This window comes from Silene latifolia, chromosome 11 (genome assembly GCF_048544455.1).
Source record: "Silene latifolia isolate original U9 population chromosome 11, ASM4854445v1, whole genome shotgun sequence".
Taxonomy (NCBI): Eukaryota; Viridiplantae; Streptophyta; class Magnoliopsida; order Caryophyllales; family Caryophyllaceae; genus Silene; species Silene latifolia.
The window spans coordinates 137,979,935-137,988,590 of record NC_133536.1 but is presented as its reverse complement, the minus strand read 5'-3'; positions in this window follow the sequence as shown (position 1 = coordinate 137,988,590).

Sequence of the window (8,656 nt, the reverse complement as noted above, 5' to 3'; positions counted from 1 at the left end):
TTGTTGAATGCCCGTTGTATACGTCGTTGGTATAGCTGGACGTTGTGCAAAGCGTTGAGTCGTCGTTCGTCTAGAAGAGTGAGTTGCTCGTACCTTTGGCGGGTCTATTCCGCCTCAGGGACTTGACTCTCCAGTAGGATGTGTAGAGATGGGACCTCTAACTCTAACGGTTGAACCGCCTTCATACAGTATGCTAGATAGAAGGGAGTGGCGCCTGTCGGCGTTCGAATGGAGGCTCGGTATCCCCAGAGTGCGAATGGGAGTTTGCTCGGCCAATCGCTGTAGTTGTCTTGCATTTTCTTGATAATGGTGACAAGAGTTTAGTTCGCTTCCTCCACCGCTCCGTTGGTTTGGGGACGGTAGGGGGATGTAGATACCCAGTATCTACACCTTCCAAAAACCACCCGATGATGATCGGACTAAAACGTGTTTTTGATATGCGTACGTGGATTGGCTATACATGAGACGGTTTAATGCACTACTCGGATATGAAAAATGATTTCAAAAGTTTTCTAACTTCATTTGCATTAAAATAACACTATTTAGAGTTAAAACCGTCTTCGGACCCAAAACCGACTCAGAAACCCGCAACTCGAGTCAACCTGAGTCAACCCGAGTCAACCCAAATCTCGAATGTCAAAAATAATGCCATAAATGTCTTCATCATGTCATTTCCACTAAAATGACCCTAATTAGAGTCAAAACTGACACCGAGCCAAAAAAACCGACTCGAAATTCAAATCCCGACTCACACGGGTCAAACCCGAGTCAAGCACACAAAACACCTACCTCAAGTAACACCCAAAATCATCTTATTAGATGTCCATATTGTTACACGACATCTTATATAAATACCACTTATCAACAATGGATGGAGAATAGGCCACGTCCAAATTGAAAGGGACAGTACAGCCCATTGAGTCACGGGGTGGCTCGCGCCTCAATGGGGTGTCTGCTTAGCCTCTAAGTAAACACAACCGACCTACCATCCCACATTTCTCTATAAATACCCACCATCACACACCATAAACTTGATTCGAGCGTCCGCCCCTTCACCTCTCTCTTAAACTTCTATACTCGACTTCCTAAGTCACAAAATCGACACGTGTTTACGACCTACCGATCGTAAACACAAGCCTTACACATATTGTTTGGTACCGTCGCCGTGCATTCGACCGACCCACTCGACCAACTCAACTAATCAATCAACATGTTTTAATTAACATATTTTCAATATATTTTCAAAACCAAATCCTTTTTTAAGGCACTCTTTTTAAACTTCTTTGATCGCGATTAGTCACAACGAGAAAACCGTCTCTAAAGTCGTCTACTTCGCAAACATGAATACACGTAAGTTTGAGGGTGTAAACAACTCCTTTATTTCATGTATTTACTGTTTTTATGGGTCTATAAGCATGAACAATGCATAACACGGTTAAAATATAGGTTAGACGAGCCAAAACCGAGTTTTGGCCTGAGACAGAAGCTCCTTGCTATGCAAGGGAGCTCGCGCCTCTTGTGGGTCTCGGGTCAGACTCATCCGTGTTTGAGTTCGTCTTTCCTTCAACACTTTCTTTTATTTTTACTTCTTTTCTTTTACGTTTTTTACCATTTTAATTCATTTTTATGATAAACATATTTTGACCATTACAAAAATCATCCTTGGTTCTTTATACCATGACGGTTTATTCCGTGACTCGATGATATTATTGGTTAATTACATTTTAATGGGCATTTTAACACCCTTTTTATTTATTTACCATTTTTCTCTTTTATTTACACTTGTAAATATATTAGTCATAATCCATAATCATCCTTGGTTCTTTATACCATGTCGGTTTAATCCGAGTACGACAACAAACTTGACTAATTACAAAGAAATGAACTTAACATATTTAGTTCAAATCAAACATTTTACATTTCTATTTGTAAACTATGCTTTTCAAACATGCAAGTCCGACAACGAATATTACTAACATAATAGTAATTATTCCGAGTCATGCAAACAATACTTGCAAATTATTTAATCACAAAAACGGTTTTAAATAACCTTTTCAAGAACCAGGAGACGCCCCCTTGGTTCGCCCCATAGCTCGCGCCCCAAGAGGCCTTCTACTTTCATATTTCAAAACCTGGGCAGAGCCCCTTCCATCGCCAATAGGCTCGCGCCCCAATGGGGCTGCCTGGCACTGTTCTGCCCCGTTTTTAGCACTTGTCTAGGATGATCCCGATTACGGTTAATCCGAATACATGACGGATCAGATTAACAAGCTTACGTTTTTACACTTTGTCATTTGACATCCTTTTTCAAATAAATGGATCGTGTTTAGCATCATAATCCGAACTTGGTAAATGGATGTTTAATTTCCGTTTTCACATGCAAATCAATCTAAATCCAACTTTGACATCTTATACTTGATATTTGGATTAACAAACCGACTTAGAAAGCTCACATGTTAGGTTAAACTTTTGGATCACTACTACAAATCCAGGCAACTACAACGCCCCTTTAACAACGATTATTCACGAAAATAACAATAGACGTTGTAGAATGTATGGCGCGAATTTTACTAAAATCAATTACAACGGGTATGGTTATAAAAACCGTTGTTATTAGTTTTAACAACGGGTCACACATGCACAACCGTTGTTAATAATTTGGCGCAAAATTGGCGCAAAGTTAGTGAAAAGTAATCACAACGGTTATTTTTGAAACCCGTTGTTAAAACTTATTTAACAACGGGTGTTTTTTACACCCGTTGTTAAAACATATTTCACAACGGTTGTTGTTTAATAACCGTTGTCAATACCTTCCATACTATAAACCACACAAACAGAAGTCTGCTGCAGCCACAAAACACAACCCTTAATACACAAACACAAACACAAACACAGCAGACAAACAAACACAAAACACATACACACTCTCTTTCTCTCTTTCTCTATTTCTCTCTTTCTCATAGTCGCTTTATCTTCTCGCCGTCACTGTGATTTCATCGTCTATTACGTTCTGTATTTATCAGGTAAATCTCGCCGTCACTGTTAGTTTCATCGTCATTATTTTCTTTTTCTATTTATTTCTTTTGCATGTATGTGTTTTTATCGACGATTATGTTATTTGTTTAAGTATTGTTCGCATAATTAGTTAGTAAAACAATGAAGAAGCAAGATGAAGAAGTAAGATAAACATAATTAATATATATATATATATATATATATTTATAAATACATAAATTAAAAAAAAAATTACATATGTAAAAATGCAATTCTTATATTTTCATGGAGGATCTTATTCTGCTCTATCGTATCCGTCCTCTCCTCCTTGGCTATTTGGAGGTTCCGTTCAGCAGATTGCTATATCGTCATATAGCCGCAATCTTCTTTGCTCCGTCAAGCCATCTTCTTTGGCGTGCTTCAGTGCGGATCGAGCTTCCGCAAGGTAGCTCCTGAAACTTTCCTCAATATGGAGGAACCGGCGGATGAAGTTGTTGTTGTTCTCGATCATGGTAAGAGTCTTAAGGATGAAATCATTCATTTTGTTGGAGTTTTTTGAGTTTGATTTGAAAGATTAAGTAGAGTTTGTTTTAGCAGTTAGAGTTTGGAGATGAATATATGAGATAATGGAAATGTTAGTTGAGATATGCAATGTATTTATACTAAGCAATGTGTGGGTTGAGTTAATTGCTTTTTAATTAATATATATGTTAGGAAGTTGTGCCATAATCATCATCATATCTCTCAATAATGCTGCTTCAAATCCTATTACTAACCCTTCTCATTCCATGTTATCCGTTCATATGTACAGTGATGTCAGTAATAATGCATGCATCGGAATTCTAACAGGCCGTAATTATGCATGCATCTAGTAATATTTAATTTAATTTTATTTTATTTTTTAAGAACAAACAACAACGGTTATTTTAAAACAACCCGTTGTCTTTAGTTATAACAACGGTTTTGTATATTAAAACCCGTTGTTATAACTTTCCCCCCAAAATTGAGTCACACTTTCCACAACGGGTTTTTATACATAAAACCGTGGTTAATAGTTTTAACAACGGTTTCCTTAAGTAAACCAACCGTTGTTAAAACCTTCTACAACGGACGCTTTAACAACGTCCGCTTTTTTATATAACAACGGTTTTTGACCGTTGTTATAGCCTGTATCTGTAGTAGTGGATGCGCATTCATGCATTTTAACCGTTCTATCAACTTTTGCACTTAAACAACCACGATCGATCAGTAGAGGCCGCTAACGCGGGCGGGATTGGGTGTCCGATTAAAGGGCTTCCCTATACGTACCCTCACCCCTTACTCAGAACCTTTGGATAGTGGATGGCCTTATCCAGAGCGTACGAGAGTCATTTTAGGCATAGAATGCTAAAAGGGGGACGAGTCCTTATCTTTAGTATCTATGTCAAACACTGCTTTGTGCTTCGTTTGACCGAGGTATAAAGTGGATTTCGAACGGGTTCCAAGCATCCCACAAATGCTTGGTGGCGACTCTAAACATCTCTAATCGTTTCGAGGCCCTTACCGAGACGAAACCGACCGATCTAAAACGATCCGGTCGAAAGCATCTTTACGCCGCCGAGCGTGGCTTTCAAAAAGACCGATGTATGTCCGCAGATCGAACCGGACCTGTAGGTGGGCCATGTCCACAGGGGATGATCGATGTCGTTTGATCTTGTATTTCTCCAGCAAGGTCTAAGTTTCCGCCCGGAAGTGAGAGCCTTGATCGCTGATGATTTCATGGGGTACCCCATACCGGCAGATGATGTTGTTTTGAATGAACTTGGCCACTTGTTTGGCGGTCAAGGCTGCATATGACTGCGCTTCTACCCATTTGGTGAAGTAGTCGATGGCGACGAGGACGAAGCAATGCCCCTTGGTGCCTACCGGGTTGACTTTACCGATGATGTCGATGCCCCAGGTTGAGAAAGGCCAGGGTGACGTCATGGTGTATAAAAGGGATGGTGGTATGTGTTGTATGTTGGCGAAGATTTGGCAATTGTGGCAATGTGTGACGTAGTTACGGCAATCGGCTTCCATGGCGGTCCAGTAGTAACCTAGCCACATGATTTTCCGTGTAAGCATCATTACACTCATGTGAGGGCCACATTCTCCGTCGTGAACCTCTCCCATGACTTTTTTGGCTTTGTGATGGTCAATGCAAAGGAGGAGAATTCCTTGGGGTGTTCTTTTGTAGAGTTGATTTTGGTTTATCACAAATTGTGATGCAAGTGAACAGATGGCTCTTTGTCCTCTTTGATCAGAGTTGGGAGGGAATTCGTTTTTGGTTTTGTAATTGAGGATGGCTTGGTACCAAGGTTCATCATGGCTTTCCTTGTCGTCGATAATGGCACAAATGTGAGCTGGCTCGCTCCTTCTCTCAACATATAGGGGCATTGATGTCACGTCATCAGGTATGTTGACGAGCGCGACAAGTTTTGCCAGGGCATCAGCAAATTGATTTTCCTCTCGCGGCAAGTGGAAGTAGTCGACTTGGTCGAAGAACTCGGCCTCTTGATTGATCTTTGCTCGGTAGGGAGCTAAGTTGTCAGATCGGATTTTCCATGATCCGGACACCTGATTGATGATGAGTGAGGAATCGCCGTGGACCCTCAGTCTCTTGATGCCAAGTGTGATGGCTGCTTATAGGCCGATGAGGCATGCTTCATATTCAGCGGCGTTGTTGGTGACGGTGAAGTCTAACTTGACCGAGATCGGAACATGTTCTCCCTCTGGTGATATTAGAAGGATTCCCACCCCGAAGCCTCTCAGATTAGATGTACCATTGAAGTATAGGTCCCATGCGTCGGAGTCGGCACAAAGGATGTCCTCGTCAAGAAGTGACCATGTGTCGGTCATTGGATCCTCGTTGACGGGATTTTCTGCCAGGAAATCCGCGACTGCTCTTCCCTTGATAACCTTGAGGAGTACAAACTTGAGATCAAACTCGGACAACATCAGTGTCCATCTAGACAGCCTTCCGTTTAGTACGGGTTTTTCGAAGATGTATTTGACCGGGTCCATCTTGGAGTAGATGTGGACCGTATAGCTGAGCATGTAATGCCGCAGCTTTTTTATTGACCATACTAGGGCAAGGCATGTCTTTTCCAATTGGGTATACCTCGTCTCGTACTCAATGAACTTTCTGCTGATATAGTAGATGGCTCGCTCTTCGCTGCCAACTGTTTGTGCTAGCATTACTCCCATGGCTGTGTTGGTAACAGTCAGGTATAGGGACAGAGGAATCTCCGATTGAGGTGGCATGAGGACAGGAGGTTTGGATAGGATTTCCTTTATCCTGTCGGAGGCTTTCTGACAGTTGTCGTCCCAATCGGTGTGATCGGAGGCACGAAGCTTCTTCAATATTGGTTCACAAATCATAGTGAGCTTGGCAATGAACCGGCTGATGTATTGGACCTGACCGAGAAATCCTCGAATCTCCTTCTCGTTCCTAGGCCGAGGCATTTTGTGACACCCTTAAATAACCCGATAATTAAACGCGTAAATTCTACGGAAAAACTGGTAGGATACGTTTGTAATTGGTCTAACTATATAAAAACCTGTAATTTCAAAAAATTTTCTAAACCAATTACAACATCTCCAACATTCCCAATAGACGGGTGCCAAAACCTGCAATTGCTAACAATCTAACTTATTTAACACCGCTAAAGGTAAGAAAATACATAACGATACAACCCAAAATAGAAAAGGGAGACATATGTCCCTTCAATTTATATACAAAACCAAAAGTTAAAAGGTTATATACATAACCAAAAGATAAAAGGTTTCTACAAAAGAAAGCCAAACTAGGTCCAAGGTTCCTTGCTCACTAGCTCGTCCCGTGACCCCAACTAAGCATCAACAACCCACAATCGCATTTTATACAAACACGAAAGCCACAATTCAGTGGGGAGTAACTTCGAGTCCTCCCAGCCACGAATCGTCAATATTAATGTAACATGTAGTAAAACATGTAAACTATATGATAATTCATCTAATTTCCAAGCATCCTAACATATGAATGCTAAATTGACTAATTTAAACTATCATGTGAAAAATTTAACAAATTGTAATCCAAACTCTATCAACCATAGCCGGCTTGCATCTCACCTTCTATGATTCATAGAATCATCAAACAACAAAGGGCAATATATCAAAGACAGGCATAAGTTCTTAGTCCCGTCAATAGTCACTTTGTAACTCGAGTCTATACCACGAGGTAGGGAAGGTAATCGAACCGGTATCTTGGCTCAGCGGTTAATATTAATAAAACATGGCCAAGAGACAACACAACCCTAGCCTAAAATCTGCGCAGACCTAGACATGCGGATACACACCACCGCACCCAAGACCCACTATTTTTCTAAAAACAAAGTGAGTACCCTAAGGAGTCCACCAAAGGGTTGGCTAGTAGTTAAGCTGACCCCTTACTATCAAAATAAGTAACTGAGGTCATGCCCCAACTTGGATATAAATCCACTAGTCAGGAACACAAAGGCTATCAAGCAGTGAACATATACTCGTCAAAGACTATAAAGACCTATCTATGATGAAGGCCGAAATACTCACCTAGGACCTAGTCCCAGCTAGTCCCAGCTTGAATACTTTAGCCCACACCACACAAAACTCACCACACAAGTCAAATAAGACACCCACTTAACCATAAGAGGGCAAAAAGTCCAACTTACCAATCTAAATGCTAACATTCTATCATGTGAAAGGCTATATAAATGTCTATTCAGCAAACAACCCAACAATATCCTCAATAAGTATTCAATACTAATTTCCAATTCTAGCAATTTTAACAATATTAAAGGCTTTAGGGGAAACTAGGGCCATTTCTACAATACAAGACACTATTAAATTCAATAAGCTATACATGTGAACTAAAGCTTGATAAATGGCCTAAAAAAAGAAAAAGGCCGATTATCTAAATCATTCAACCGAATTTTTACCCGCAACCCCACCTGCGGCAGTGCGGGTTAAATTGCGGCTGACCAATCACTCAATTAACTGACATCGCATCAGTCAAAGGGACTAAGGCTCAGTTTTCGGCACAATCAACAAAACATTATAATTATCGCTATATAATTCATTTTGAGCCTATTAATTACAATTTCATTTTGTAAACTATCCTAACATGTGATAACTATGAATATAAGCATAATTTTACCATTAACATAATTTTTATTACTAATATGATTCAATTCCTAAGTTTAATCATATGTCACTCATTCTAATTATATCATTAATGAACCTAAAATGACGAACAATGCATGGAAAACCGTGAAACAAGCAACGGGCCGACCCGGGCCAGCCATGGGCCAGGCGTGGGCCTGCCGCTTCTTCTTGCGGGCCCGCCCGCCCCCTACACCTCTCTTTTTTTCCATTTTTGTTCAATAAAAGACCGTCTAAACACTAATTAATCGTTCCCAATTCGACTTTGTTAACTTAAACTAACAAAAGGCATAAATTAAGCATGCATGCAACAAATTTTAACATGTGAAAATTTCTACTCAAACCAAAACTCACAAAACATCCAAAACAACAAAGCCTGTGACGATCTTTCGTCGAGTAACTCGAAATATGTTACCTTAAGCTAGAAAAAGAGCAATTAGCACCTTAAAAACCCAACCCTAATATG